This window comes from Octopus sinensis, linkage group LG3 (genome assembly GCF_006345805.1).
Source record: "Octopus sinensis linkage group LG3, ASM634580v1, whole genome shotgun sequence".
Lineage (NCBI taxonomy): Eukaryota > Metazoa > Mollusca > Cephalopoda > Octopoda > Octopodidae > Octopus > Octopus sinensis.
The window spans coordinates 8,783,835-8,800,879 of record NC_042999.1 but is presented as its reverse complement, the minus strand read 5'-3'; positions in this window follow the sequence as shown (position 1 = coordinate 8,800,879).

Below are 17,045 nucleotides of genomic sequence, written 5' to 3'. Positions count from 1 at the left end.
AATATATATATATATATATATATATATATATATATATAATATATATATACATGTATGTATTTGTATGTAGGTGTATATGTATGTGTGTGTATTTATATTTTTGGTGTATATATATAGACTAGCCTTCTAAGAGTGTAGACATGAATCTGTAGGTACGCGTAGTGTGTATATACGTGAATGTATGTAGATGTATGTATGTATGAATATAACGCGTGCGTGCGTGTATGTGTATGAGTGTACGAATGAGTGAGTGTACGTGCTAAAGAGTGTGCGTGAGTGAATGAGTGCTTGTTTTCCAGTAGACAGATAAATGGACTGGCTGTCATAGCCAAGATGTTTGTGACCAAGCGGCCAAAGATAACAAAAGTAATAAACGAAGATAATAAAATTAAAATTAGGGAATGGGTCTGTATTTGTATGTGTATATATATGTGTGTATGTGTAGGTATGCATAGGTACACATATGTATATATATATATATATATATATATATATATACATGTATGTATATGTATGTATGTGTGTGTATATGTGTGTGTATGTGTATATATGTGTAATAGGGACTAGTGTGCTGTGTGTGCATGTGTGTGTGTGGATATGTGTGTGTATGCGTGTATGTGAGTATGTGTGTGTATGTGTATATATATTTTTCTGTGCGTATTATGTAGGTGTGGTCGTGTGTGTATATATACATGTGTGATACGTGTATGCAGGTGAGTGTGTGTATGTATACATATATGTGTATGTGTAGATATGTATATGTATGTGTATGTGTAAGTGTATATATATAGTATTATATGTGTGTGTATGTATGTGTGTATGTAATGTATATATGTTTGGTGTGTGTATGTATGTATACATGTGTGCATAGGTATAAGTGAGAATCTCCTTATTTACCTAAAACTCTATTCCTTTTTTTTATATATAGATTTTTTATTTTTTTATTTTTATTTTTTTATTTATTCTTTATCTAATTTAACATGACACCTTGACCACTCCCCAAGTATGATATTTTGCGCTATGCCTACCCCCCAAAAGTCCCCCACCAACACCCCTTTAAACTGCCTAAATGTATAAATGCCAATACAATTCTTGTTAACAGCTTCCTGAAGATTTCTCTTGAATGAAACAGTTCTAGTCCTGTAGAAGCTCCTTCTATATAATAAATTAATTTTACTCTGCTATGTATTGAGTACCTTATTTACTGTGGTTAACCCCGAATCAACCCGGGACCTACATAATATAATATATATATATATATATATATATAATATATATATATATATATATATATATAATATTATATATAAAACGTCATATCTTTTATTTTTTTACTGTTTCAGTCATAGTCTGCGGTCATACAGGGGCACTGCCTGAACAATCTTTAGTCGAGTGAATCGACGCTGGTACATTTTTAAAGTTTGGTACCTATTCTATCGGTTACTTATGCGAATGCTAGGTACGGAGACCATAAACACACCAATACCGGTTGTCAAGTGGTAGTAGGGGACAAACATATACAAGCACAACACGTGTATAGGTAGATGGTTAGATAGATAGATAGATGGATTAGATAGATAGATAGTTAGATAGATAGATAGATAGAATAGATAGATAGATAGATAGATAGATAGATAGATGAGAAGATAGATAGATAGATAGATAGATAGATAGATAGATAGATAGAAGATAGAATAGAAGATCGATAGATAGATAGATAGATAGATAGATAGATAGATAAAGTTTTTATTGGCCACACAGGGCTGCACACAGATGGACAAGTTACAAGGTAGAGCTTTTCTTTTGGGGATGAAAAACAAAGGGGGGTGGCGTAGGTTTTCGATCAAGAGGGATCGTAAAAGGGAAGGAAAGAACAAAAAAATAGATTAAAAAATTTTTTTAAATAAATAGAATAAAAAATAAAAAGAATAAAAGAAAAAAAAGAAAGGGAAAAGGAACAAAAGAAAAGAGAAATGAATAAAGAAGAAAAAGGGGAAAAAAAGGGAAGAGGAACAAAAAAAAAAAAGAACGATCAATAGTGATCGTGTATCACAGTGTTATGATATATGGTGTAAAGGGGAAAGCAAGTAAGGTTTATCCGTGGGAAGAAAAGCCTACGAAAAGACCACGGTAACCTTGGTCAATATTGTTATATGTTACCACATTTGTTTGCAAGTGGGTAACCCTCTGTTTTCAATTTCTGGGTTCATAGGATTATGCTCAAGGTGGCTTCGTCATTCATACGTGCCATCCTTGCTACATTCACCCATCTTTTTTTAAAACATTCGCTAGACAAAACTTGCCTCTCTACTCTCACTTTCCTTTTCAAGTGGTACTTGAAGAAGTTGATGAGAGATTGACCAGAGAGGAAAGTGTTTGTCTCCAATCCTTTCAGACGCGTCCACCAGATACATTCCTTTGCTATAGCCACAAGGATGATGAAAATAGCTCTTCCTTCCCCTTTGAAGGAAGGAGGCGTGACAATATTGACGATAGACTCAGCTGATAAACCGACTCGTCCCACACGTGACAGCAGTTGTTCGACACAAGCCCACAGGTCGGAAACTCTTGGATACTGCACGAGTGCGTGCAGAACGGTTTCGTCGTTCTGACCGCATCACGGGCAGGTCGGCCCCGTGTTTCTCGAGCCGTGTCTGTTAGGCTTATCCCGAACGGGTAAGCTTCTCGGTAACACTGCCAGGCCAGGGATCTCTGGAAGTTGTCCATGGGCCCTGGCCCGAAAGTCGTCCTGAACAGGCGGGTCAGGTACTCCTCGTCGGCGTCCAGGTTTGCCCGAGCTCGTCGTCGTACCTCCCCTCCACTAATCCCCTATAGAATGCTTTGGTTGTGTTGAAGTCACTCAAGGTCGACCCAGGACGGCAGAGTTGCTTGAGAGCAACGCGACACTCGCGGTGCCATTCGCCCTTCCTAGATAGATAGATAGATAGATAGATAGATAGATAGATAGATAGATAGATAGATAGATAGATAGATAGATAGATAGATAGACAGATAGACAGAAAGACAGATAGATAGATAGATAGATAGATAGATAGATAGATAGATAGATAGATAGACAGACAGACAGACAGACAGACAGACAGATAGATAGATAGATAGATAGATAGATAGATAGATAGATAGATAGATAAATAGATAGATAGATAGATTCGATGGGTTTCTTTCAGTTTCCAAATCCAATGACAAGGCTTTTATCGGCACGAGACTATAAAAGAAGACACTTGCCCAAGGTGCCACGCTGTGGGACTGAACGCAGAACCACGAGATTGAGAAGCAAATTTCTCACCATGCAATCACGTCTTCACCTAGTGTATGTCTGATCTTTTTTTTTTATAAATATTGATGCAGGACATATCCCTACACATCCTGGACCCATTGGGCCGTTGATTAATTTCCTTTTTTGTGAGGCATAGTAAACGGGTGCTAAATTTCCAGCACTAACAACTCTGTATAAAGTTCTTTGTGGTTTGTCTCAAGTAGGTTTTAACCAACAAAAGCAAAACTAAAGTAACACTCATCATTCTGTCTTGCGTTCGTCTAAATATGATTTCCAATCTTATCTAATTAAAATTAATCAAATTAATTAATTATAGAATAATTGTTGTGAAGCGCGTTGTCTTTACTATGGATACACTGCAACACATGTGACCAGACACGGAACCAGTCGATATACCGTAAATGGTTGTTGTTCTTGATTAAATATTTTTCAGCTCTGACACAGCAACTCACGGATCATAGACATTCCGGTCGTGACCAATGCATCATCTTTCTGGATAATAATCTATGCAGGTTATTATTCAATGTGGATTTTGCTTTCGTTTTTAAAGATGACAGAGTGATGTTTGAGGGTTAATTGCTTTTACATCAAGTAACGCCCAGTTGACTGATCCCCTTTCAACTGTGATATCAGCTCATAGAAGTACAAACCAAACATCCATTCCAACGTCCTCAACCGTGGAGAACAACCTGCAAACATTGAGGACACCCTCCTTCTCTTTTGACTCAATAATAATGGATGGAAGCACTCCGTCGGTTACGACGACGAGGGTTCCGGTTGATCCGAATCAACGGAACAGCCTGCTCGTGAAATTAACGTGTAAGTGGCTGAGCACTCCACAGACACGTGTACCCTTAACGTAGTTCTCGGGGATATTCAGCGTGACACAGAGAGAGTGACAAGGCCGGCCCTTTGAAATACAGGTACAACAGAAACAGGAAGAAAGAGTGAGTAAAGTTGTGGTGAAAGAGTACAGCAGGGATCACCACCATCCCCTGCCGGAGCCTCGTGGAGCTTTAGGTGTTTTCGCTCAATAAACACTCACAACGCCCGGTCTGGGAATCGAAACCGCGATCCTATGACCGCGAGTCCGCTGCCCTAACCACTGGGCCATTGCGCCTCCACCAATAATAATATAAACACAGCATTTAATATGCACGGTAACCCTGCAAACATACTCTTCACAAAGTACATCTATGGTTAATGACCCTAGGGGAGAACAACCAAATCTAGGTTGCTATACACACATATAGAATTTGCAGGCCGTCTTTGTTAGATTGTCTCACCAAACCTTCTTCAGTTTTTTAGTGCTCCTGCTGTTTGTACTAGTGTAGTATTCACCCTTGATGCACCAATTTAAAGCAAAGTACACTAGGTCACTGAGAATTACGTGTCCGAACTACTGACAGATATAGGTCTACTCATTACCACAACCAGACTACTTGCTACATTCATATGTATGTTTATATATATATATATATATATATATATATATTATAATATATATATATATATATATATATATAATATATATATATATATATGTATGTATATATATGTATGTATGTTTTGTATATATATATTATATAATATATATACATACACACATATGTATGTACTATGTAATATATGTATAATATATATAGACATATGTACATAGATATTTATATATATATGTGTGTTTATGCATATATGAATGCATGTATATATATATATATTTATACATACATACATATGTATATATTATATATATATATTTAGATATATATATATATATATATATATATATATATACATATATATATATATATATATATATATACGCATTATATATGAATGCATGTATGTATGTATATTATATATGTATATATATGTATGTATATATATATGTATGTATATATATCTATATATATACATATATATATATATATATAATATATTATATATATACATATATATATATACATATATATACATATATACGTATATATATATATCCATATATATACATATATATATACATATATACATATATATATATATGTATATACATGTTACTATCTTTATGAATGGTTTATCAACGACAAATTGTGATGGTCATATTTGATATTTCTGATTTAAATATTTTATTATGTCGCAGACGATGAACGAAAGAAAAAAGCAGAAATAAAAACGATGAGAAAAGAAAAAAGAAAAGGAAAAAGAAACGACCACACTCTGGCATTATCTTTTATTATTATTTATTGATGAAGTAATTTGGTAATGATGGCAGTAGACAAGTGAGAAGTTATCGATTCATTGCAGTTGACTCATAGAATTCCTGCTTTCCTCAAATCTATTATGTTTCTAACACCTGCTAAGTGAAGATAACCAGATTTCCTCTCTTGATCTGCTTTATTCCTCTTCGAACATTTGGCACCTTTTTTTGTTTTTTTGTTTTATTCATTTTATTCACAGAATCTCTGGATTATTTATGTTGGCAGAATTAAGTGTCTAGGGTTCAACTGCGACAATGATATCAAACAGTACATGTGGTCTGTCACTTTGTCTATCATTTCGCGACATTTTTGCCAAAGACACCCCACCACACAACACACACACACACACACACACAAGACAGAGTGATTTGGATATTGCACTCAAGATCGCTAGTACGTGGGTTCGATTCCTGGGCCGAGCGGCGCGTTGTGTTCCTGAGCAAAATACATAATTTCACAATGCTCCAGTCCACTCGGTTGTAAACAGGTCACAGAATCCGATCAGCGGGAATGTTGGTCTGCTTACCTAGGCAACAGGATGGCATAATTCGAAAGGTGAAACAATGTAAAGCGCATTGTGACCAGCGATGCAGCACAACATCCGATGATCTGGTCGATCACGTGATCAACCTATATATATATATATATATAATATATATATATATATATATATGTGTGTGTGTGTGTGTGTGTGTGGTGTATGTGTATGTGTGTTGTGTGTGTGTACAGGCGTAAGCGTGGCTGTATGGAAAGAAGCTTGCTTCCCATCCACATGCTTCCGGGTTCAGTCCCTCTGCGTGGTACCTTAGGCAAGTGTCTTCTACTATAACCCCGGGCCGAGCAAAGCCTTGTGACTCAATTTGGTAGACGGAAACTGAAAGAAACCCGTTGTATATATATATATACCTGACATGTATTCATTCCTTTTCAGCAGAATATTGACATAAATACTGCATGCTTCGAAATTACAGATAGACTCACGAGTGATATCCTTCTTTAAACTGGCAAATTCTTCCTACTCTGCAGCATCTGTCTTCTATCACTATTGGATCCCTTCCACCAAATGTTTCACTGTTTGTTCGCTCTCCTATACATCCGACCATCTGTCCTTGCTTTCCTAAAAATCAAAATTTCTTACATAGACACAAGGTAAGAATGTGGTTGCGGTGGTGGTGGTGGTGGTGGTGGTGCTGGTGTACGTCCAATTATGTTGCTGCTATACTTCAAAAGTAGGAGTGCTTCACTGGTTCTTATATTATTGATTGACCATAAAATAGTCGATCGATAAAATAAGAAACATATCAATTCGTGCAATTTGCCGATCTCATTTTTTTTATAGAACCCGGAAATATCAAAATCAAAAGTGAACTAATTAATAATGATATATATTCCTATCAGAATCTCTAAAAGAATATAATTTTTTATGGCAAATTTTGAGGCTGATTTAATATCGGGGTGGACTTAGAGCTGATTAAATCGATCTTAATACAGTCATAATAGGTCAGAAACATGATGTATTCGGATAGATAACGAATAAGCGACTGAGATATTAACTGTTATATAATTACTAATACAGGAGGCAGAAGGAAACTCTCTCGTACTTGATATGGCCATTGTCGTGGTGCTAGTAAGTTTAGGCGGGTGGCTATGGTGCCTGCATGTAGCTGAGATTTTACCGTATACATTTCAGTTGTTATAGGGTTTGAACTGGTGCACCCTGCGTTTGTTTAAAACAATTACCAAGAATTGTGAATCTGAGAGAGGTGTTCTACATCCTGCGGTGTGGTGGCAGAATCGCGGTCAGATTGAGCCAAGAAGTTTTTCGGATTTCAAGCTTTAATTAATTAATTAATAGTTCAAATAAATTACATATGAAAAGCGTTTATTCATTAAACAAAAAACCTATCATATTCTATAGTCAGTTGTCATCGTTGTTGCAGAAGCTCATTTCCATGCGTATGTCATTTGGTTGGTTTAGAGGCAAAAAATCTCCCTGCATCCATTTTCAACCTCATCCATATTGCTGAACCCCCGTCTATACAGGAAATGAGCTATGGTTCGCAAAATGCGATGATCTGATGGTGCAAGGTCTGGACTGTAGGCTGGGTGAAGCAGCACTCTCAGCCCATCAAATTCCTCAAGTTCGAGCTTGGTCAGATTGACAGTGTGTGCTACGGCATTTCCATGCTCTGGAAGTGGGCATCTTTGATTGACCAATGCCAGGTAGCAGGCTTTTAAAAGAACATACACAGCCGGCAGTTGTTGAAAGTAAAGTTTAGCCTTCACAGCATGACCATCTGGGACAAACTCAAAGTGCAACACTCCCTCAAAATTCCACCAAACAAGCAACAAGACCTTTTTTCCAAACCGCCCTTGTTTGACAACCGGTTTCGTCCGGAACAAGGCCAATAATTTTTCTTATTCGGATTACGATCCATTTTCCATCCCTAGTTACAATTCGGCGCCCAAAATGGATATCGCGAGGATTTGCAATCAGTTGTCTGCATACGTTCACGCGTCGTTGAACCTGTTTATTTCTCTCGACAGCATCTGTTCACAAGGCCAAGCTTATAAAAGATTTGATTTATAGAGCTTTGTGAAGGACCAAGTTCTGCTGACAATGAACGAGTGCTTGTGCTTGGCTGTTGTTCGACCATTTCAAGCAAGGCCTCGTTTTCCACAACAGAAGGTCTCTCTGACCTCGGTTTGTCTTCAAGGTTGCTGTCAATATCCTAGAAACGTATGAACCAGTTTTGTGCCACGCGTTCCTTAGCAGTTCCTGGGCCTCCCACATCATTATTTCCATTTTTTGGCCGCTACTCTTTCACTCTGCTCTTTTTATCCACGGGGAGCGTAAAATGGTTCTAATTTCAATATTTTGCATAACTCATCATCAAAGCCGTAACAGAAAAATGCACAATTAATGTTAATTTGTTACAAGTGAAAATTATGAATGAGCAATTCAGCAACGATTGGACAACGATTGGGCAACAAGTTCTATCAAATTCTTTAAGATATGAAATGGAGATGCAAGTTGCCAAAAATCATCAATAAAAATCCGAAAACAAAAACAAAAGACTTTATATTAGTTTAGAGACAACAACTGGTGTTTAGTTGGGATTCTTTATGTTCTCAGTTCTTCTACATCATTTCCTTTACATTTAAAAAAAATTTCCATCCTCCTCCTTCTTCGATCATTATTTTCTTATTTTCTTTATCTTCTTCTTTAATGTCTTTTTTTCTCATTCATAATTCTCTCCTTCTTCAATATACTCTTCATTCTCTCTTCCTTCGTTTTTTTTCTCCTTTTCTCTCTTTTTTATCTTCTTTAACCGCTATTCACTTCTACTTCTTCTCCTCCTCCTCCTCCTCCTCCTCCACCTCCACCTCCTTCTTCTTCTTCTTCTTCTTCTTCTTCTTCTTCTTCTTCTTAATCCTTCTCATTTCCCTTCCTCTCCGTTCTTTCTTCTTTGCTTTCGCTGTTCCGTTTTCATTTCCAACAATTTTATTCCAATCTTTGTCTATTAATCTTCGACATTCTTCCGTTTCTTTTGTTGTTATTTTTCTCTTCATAAAAACCGAACTCCTAAAAATAGCCACCATTTCACGCTCTCTTCCTGCTATTCTTCAAATATTCCGAATTAAAATATCAAATGGCATTCTGTCATTAATTTTCGTTTGATTGATCTTTCACCTGTTGGTCTCCGTGACGGGAAACGGTTTTTCTCGCAATAATAATTTCCAATATGTTTAAAAAATTGTTCAAGAACCTTCGGATGTTGATCATCTTGGACAAATTGCATTTCTATGAGAGAAACAAAACCGTTTTCTCGAGATACAACTTCCTATTTACACAGAATATGAAATACATATATTTTTTAATAATATATTATTATTATTATTAATATAAGGAAATTAATATCCAAACTCATCAAACTTACTGTATTAAAATATATATATATAAATAATTAAATATAAAAATATAAATATATATAGAATCAGAAATATGAATTTCCAAACTTTGTTGCAATGCGTTCGTGATGTGTCCCTGCCTGTTGTTGGTGTTCCACAACTTGTGAATAATATTCCCACACTCCACGAATGGAAACATTGTCAGAAAACATTTAGTAACCAATCCATGCAACACTCCTGCCATTTTTTCTTTTACACTCAATCAGTAATTGAGGTTTTATTGATTCGCTTCATTTCTTTTCGATGTCAGTTTTTTTTTATTTATTTCGAGGTCAACGTTTACCATTTATAGCAATACTGCTGTTTTGGGCACTTCTCTATTGTAGGTTTTTAGGTTAGAACTGTTTACTCTCTGGCACTTTTTGTTTCATCTGTTCTTATGTAGTAAAAGGAAATCTTTCCCCTTCGCCGGACCATGTAGCTATTGTCTTTCCTTTTTTTGTTTTGTTTTTGCTCTTTTCCTATACTTTTGAAATCGCTTGCTTTTGTGGCTACCTTTTATATATATTTTAGCCAGAATTTAAGGAAAATACCATTTCATGGTACGTTTCACTTCTTCCTGTATATAACGATTGATCTACATTATCGATTTTTATGTCTTACAATAGCTGTTCCAATGCTGTGTTAGCGAGTGTGGACCTTGTGCCGGTAGCGGTCCTTCCACAACCAATTACAAAACAAAATCCAATATATTCTCCTTCCTCTGCATAAGTTTCTGCCTTTTTACTTATTCAGTTCTTGGCAAATTATCTAAAGTTGGGAATATACAGTTTCTTGTAGGTAAAGAAGTATTGTTACATTTGTACACGATTTAACGACAATCCTTTCTTAAACACTTTTCATTTGCTAGTTCTTTATAATAAGCTGTATTTGTGTCGTATTTGTCTCTTCTACAACCTTCCGTTATTGATTTCCACGAGTCGAAAGTATTATTTTATTTATATTTTCTCTACACCTTTTGTCTCTTTCAGTTTATTGTTTGTTTGTACCGGATATGTCTTCAGAAATTACTCATTCTGCTCTGTGACAAACGCAGTGGTTGCATCAATCATTTATTCTGGCGATATTGATGTTTCTATTGATTTCTAATTAGTTCATAATTGAGAAATTTGCAATTTCAAAACTGCTGTTGTTATTTTATCGCTACAGTCTGTCTGAGGAAAGATCCTCCATTTGTTCGTAAGATCTATTCTGCAATTTAATTCTTAAAATATTTTAACCTTTATATTATGATATTAAATTATCCGTGGATATTCTATAGTTTAATTAGAAACAACCGCATTTTAAGCGTTTTATTTATAATATATATATATATATATATTTCTTTACTGCCCACAAGGGGCTAAATACAGAGGGGAAAAACAAGGACAGACAAACGGATTAGGTCGATTACATCGACCCCAGTGTGAAACTGGTACTTTATTTATCGACCCCGAAAGGATGAAAGGCAAAGTCGACCTCGGCGGAATTTGAACAGGACGCAATGGCAGACGAAATACGGCTACGCATTTCGGCCGGCGTGCTAACGGTTCTGCCAGCTCGTCGCCTTATATATAAAATATATATATGCATATTTACAAATAATATATACACTACCCAAAGCAGAGAGCTGACAGAATCGTTAGCACGCCGGGCAAAATGCTGAGCGCTATTTCCTCCAATCTACTTGTACTGAGTTCAAAATCTGCCGAGGTCGATTTTGCTTTCCATTCTTTAGGGGTCGATGAAATAAGTTCCAGCTGAACACTGAGGTCGATGTAATAGATTTGCTCCCGCCCCCGAAATTGCTGGCCTTGTGCCAAAATTTAAAATTAAGATATTCATTATCTGATTTTATATACACAACATAACAGAATAAATTGAATGAACTGAACGATTGAAATCACTGAAATAGAATATTTTATCCATCGTCAGGGCGGCGAGCTGGCAGAATCGTTAACACGCCGGGCGAAATGCGTAGCCGTATTTCGTCTGCCGTTACGTTCTGAGTTCAAATTCCGCCGAGGTCGACTTTACCTTTCATCCTTTCGGGGTCGATTATATAAGTATCAGTTACGCACTGGGGTCGATATAATCGACTTAATCCATTTGTCTGTCCTTGTTTGTCCCCTCTGTGTGTAGCCCCTTGTGGGTTGTAAAGAAATTTGTATTTCGTCTGTCTTTATGTTCTGAGTTCAAATTCCACAACAACGTCGATGACGACGATGATGATGAAGATGATGATGATGTTACTGCTACTACTACTACTTCTGTTACCACTATTCATCATCGTCATCATTATCGTCGTCGTCATCGTCATCGTCATCATCATCATTATCGTCATCATGGACAGCAGCAGCAGCAGCCGTCCAAGAATTTGGACCTGGAGATCTCCATTTCCAGCGACTTCGAGGGCCACCTCCCAGTGGTGTCGGGCGTAAACGAAGAGCCCTCGACTACAACAAGATGACCAAAGTCTTTTTTTTTCCCCACAGTCTGGGGTCTCCCGCCCCTAAGCCTTAGACCATCACCTAATCACCCTTACCCGTCTTAACAACAACAACAACAACAACAACAACAACAACAACCTACAACAGTAGCAGCTGCTTGTGCAACGTTTCCCCATTGCTTGCAGAAATCATTTAAATAAATTCCTTTTACAGAGGAATAGCCGAGGAAGAGACAGCGTAAAATATTATTTGCGGCTGGCCATTCCCAGAGGCACCTTCTCCATGAAGAACAAACAGTTAAGTATCTTGGAACTCACATAGTTTTGCAGCTGATTTTTTTAATTGTAATTACTCAAGGATGGGCTTTGAATGTAAAACAAAATATTGTTCTCTGTTGGCCGTTCATCATTCAGTTTACGACCATTTCCACTAACATTTCCCCCTCAACGTTCTCCGGCGAAGTCAAATAATTTCCAAAGCTTTAATTTTTAGCCGCCATGCTTGGCCGGTTTCAACTCACGTGGCAGCTAATGGTAATTGTTATGCTCTCCCAATTTTCATTGTTACACAACATTGATTTCGCAATGAAACAGGTTTCGGTTCTTTTAAAGTTTTTTTTATCTCAACACCCACCATCGCCACGACGACGACGACGACCACCACCACCACCAACAACAACAACAACAACAGCAACAAGACTCATAACAGCTATACTAAAATAACAAGAATAATCAACGATGGCGTTGCCATAAATAACCAAAGTATGACAGAGTGCTAATGATAGCAAAAATTAATAGCGATAACAACAACAACAATTTAAACAACAATGACAACAACAACAACAACAACAACAACAACAACAACAACAACAACAATAATAATAATAATATAATAATAATAATAATAATGATGATGATAAATGCCCTGATGCAGTACAAGGCAGTGGCTCTCGTGGCTTCTGATCTTCACTGATCGGAAGTGTTATCCTGTACATTGTTTTGTCTTGGTATAAAAGATGGCCTACAGCAAATATTCTGCTCAATACCACAAATTTTCTTGTCAGTTGTTTGACCTTTGCCAGTTGACCATGTCCCTTAGTGGTTAACGATATGTGCATCTCTGATCACAAGCAGAAGTAGTGGGGGAGCATCATAGCCATGTGTTGAGAGGGATTCTTTGGGGTTTGGATAATTCACCTCTGGAAACTTGGGTGTTTCGTTCAACATCCTTAACCCTTATTCAGAGACCTTTTGAGTGGGGTGGGTTACTCGACCAGAAGAAAATTCTAACTGGGCCCTACCTGCAAGGTCATGTGCTATTTATCTTGATATGAGATCACCATGTCATGCACATATGGTTGTGATGCATGTGCTTGGTGTACCCTTATCAGACGGGTAGTCATGATGGGTATACTGGGCTTCGTATATTTTACCCCAGTGTCACTTTGATGGCATACTCTGCTCGCTCACTCAATAATAATAATATAGATATGACAGGTTAGCATGGGAGGTCGATGAAAAAGGTGGTAGTAGTAGCAATAATTGTGAGAACCCTGGGAACTGTGAGTAAAAATCTTGAGAAATGCATGGAACAAATAGGCGCTGCAATAAGGGTGGAGCACTTGCAGAAAACAGCACTGCTTGGAATCGCTCGAATACTCTGGAAGGTGCTCGAAAAATTTTAAGCTGGGACAAGTATTTATATAATATGTCTTGGTAACGACTTTGCATCTGTACAACTGATTAATGTCGTTGAAAGTGTAATTCGGTAGAAAACGCCTGGATACACATAGAACCGCTGATAAATGTAATTATTATGGAAATGGGTTTGAGTGAAGCTCCAGTGCCAACAGACATAAGAAAAGATTGGAGACAGTACAAGAACTATTTGCTCATAAGAGCAATTAAATTTCTCTCGACCGCAACAGTTTTTAAAAGGAGAAACGAATAAAAGTTCGAAGTCCTGGATCAATCATTTTGCTCCAAAATAACGACGAAGGATGGTCCTACATACTTATGCAAATCGAACGCTATGTTCGATCATCTTCTTGCATGTTATCGATCAACTCTGTAAGAGCTGACAAGAGGTCATCAGCAACAATATTTAATTGGTTGGGAATACGTCTGAAATGTTTTGAAGTAAAATAGTGCAGGCAAGAACTGACAATTATTTTTCCTGTTGCTCATAAGACCAAAGAAACTACAGAAGAAGCCTATAGCAAATTTAACCGACGTCATTATCTACACAGAACATAGTTTCTCTGTTATAAACCGAAAATAAGCGAATACGATTCTGTGAAATTTAAAGTGCACAGATTTAAGACGAGAAATAAATTCAGCTGAATTAACTACCAACCAGTATATTACTGGTTAACTTACAACACAGAGATGGATTGGAAGATGGAACACGATAACAAGGCCAAACATTTGGGACAGAGCGATTTTGTTTTTGGATTACATTCTCTTGGATAAATATTGGTTTCAAATTTTAGCACAAGTCCAGCAGTTTTGTGGGAGGGCATAGGTCGACCCCAGTGCACAACTGGTACTTATTTTATCGACCCTGGATGGCAAAGTGGGCCTCGGCGGAATATGAATTCAGAACGTAAGTGCTCGGTTTTACTTTGCCCCGCGTGCTTAATGATTCACTCAGCTTGCCACATTCACTATTGAATAAATATTAACGTGGCACCTTGGGCAAGTGTCTTCTACTATAGCCTCGGGCCGACCAAAGCCTTGTGAGTGGATTTGGTAGACGGAAACTGAAAGAAACCCGTCGTATATATGTATATATATATATATATATATATATATATATATATGTATGTGTGTGTGTGTTTGTGTGTCTGTGTTTGTCCCTCTAGCATTGCTTGACAACCGATGCTGGTGTGTTTATGTCCCCGTTGCTTGATTAAAGGCGGTGCTCCAACATGGCCGCCGTCAAATGACTGAAACAAGTAAAAGAGTAAAAGAGTAAATACTGAAATTCCATCATGAAAGTTTCCTATTACTTCAAGCGTTTGTTAGAGGCAGAAATGGAAGCATTTATTAAATATAACTCAACCTGATCATACATATTCCGTGTTGTGTTGTAGTGTGTATATGAGTTATAAACTGAATTTGTTTCACTAAACGAGAAAGATGTAGGTTTTATTGAAATTGGCTGCGATATTCTAATGCTTTTGTTAAAAAAAGAGGTACCTCCCATCCAAAAAACACTACAGAATCCATACTTAGAAACCACCTTTATAAACTTGAATGAATTTACTTAATGTGTGTCCGTGCAAATAGAATACCTATGATAAAGGTAATTGCATTCTTTCACTATTTTTCGAGTTTGAACATCTGCCGTACAAATTAATACTTCCCAAAATATTATTTAGATTTTTGAAAATGTCATCTTATTTTATGGTCATGTGACTGTAGTTTTGTAACATTAAAAATAATTTTGTTTATTCCATAATTTCAGTAGTTTCCTTTACCTTCAGTTATGTTCCCTAATTTCAATATTTCCTACGATTCTTCTGAAAGCAGATTCTTCATAAAGGTTCGTTAAATTCTTATGTTTGAAGTAACTGAGAAGCATGTGATGTCTACTTAATATGGAATTGAAGTAATAAACATATTTCCTTTTGTCAAGGAGTTGGTTCACATTTTTAGGGTTAATGAAAATTTCTAAAAGAGATTAAATTAATTATTCTATTAACCTATCAAAGGTATGTTTAATAACCACACTATATCATTAGGTTGTTCCGAAAATAATGGCCGATTTCACAAACATAATTTTATTCTGGAAAAATTAACAATAGAAATGTTTTGATTATTCAAAGTATGAGCCGTGAACATCTATGCATCTCTGCCATCGATCAACGAGAATATTTATGCCTCGTTGATAAAAACTTATTGGCTTTGATGCTAAGAAATCTTTGAAAGCTTTTTCCACCTCTGGTTTGGACCTGAAAGTTTTATCATTTAAAAACGTGTTTAATTGCTTTAAAAATGGTGATCAGTGGATGGAAGATCAGGAGAATAGCGAGGATGTGGTAAAATCTAGTATCCCAAGTGAGTGAGTTTCTGCAGTGTCATTCTTGCAACATGTGGCTTTGCATTATCGTGGAGCAGAATTGAGCCACGCCAATTCACCAATGCAGGTCTCATTTTTTGCAAGTGAGCATGCATTTCAGCAAGTTGATTGCTGAAATCTTTTGCTGTAATGCTCTGATTGGTTTGTATAATGCTGTAATGCTCTGATTGACTTCCAGAAAGCTGTAAGGTACAGTACGAAATGCAGACTACCAGACAGTCACCATAATATTTTGCTGATGCAACTTTGGCTTTTGGAAATGTTTGGGAATTCAAAACGATCAAACCATTGACCTGATCGTTTACGGTTATCATAAAAGGATCTGTTTTTCGTCACAAATGATTATTCGGTCAAGAAAAAGATCATCGATGTTTCGCAGAAAAGAGCTTCGAGCACACTTCAAAACACCGAACTTTTTCATTTTCATTGAACTCATGCAGCACCCATTTATCAAGCTTTTTCACCTCACCAATCTTCTGCAGATTGCACGAAACCGTTGCAATACCAACACCAAGTGCCTGAGACATTTCTCTGACACTGTGACGTGGGTTTTGTTTAACTATTGCTTTCAATTGTTCACTCTCAAGACTGCATGACCATCCTTTATATTCTTCGTCTTCAAGGTTCTCATCACCACTACTGAATTTCTGAAACTACCTTCGTACTGTGCGATCACTTGTGGACCCTTATCCCCATGCTCTGTTGATATCAGCAGCAGTTTGGGAAGCATTGTGCCCAGGCTTGAACTCATGCAAGAAAAGGAAGCGATGGTCCTTTTTTGTCATGTTCGTAATTAAGAGCTCCTATACTTCAAGAATGTTTTCTGTCTGAAATAAGTAGAAAATTATGAAAGAGCATACATCACTTGAGACATGGCCGACCTCACGCACTTTTCATGAGTAATTCCAGAAGGAGCTTCGTGAGACCACTCCTGAGATGCTTCCGGAAAAAAACATTGGAAAACCGATTATAGCAACAACTGCATCTAAGAATATCTGAAGAAGG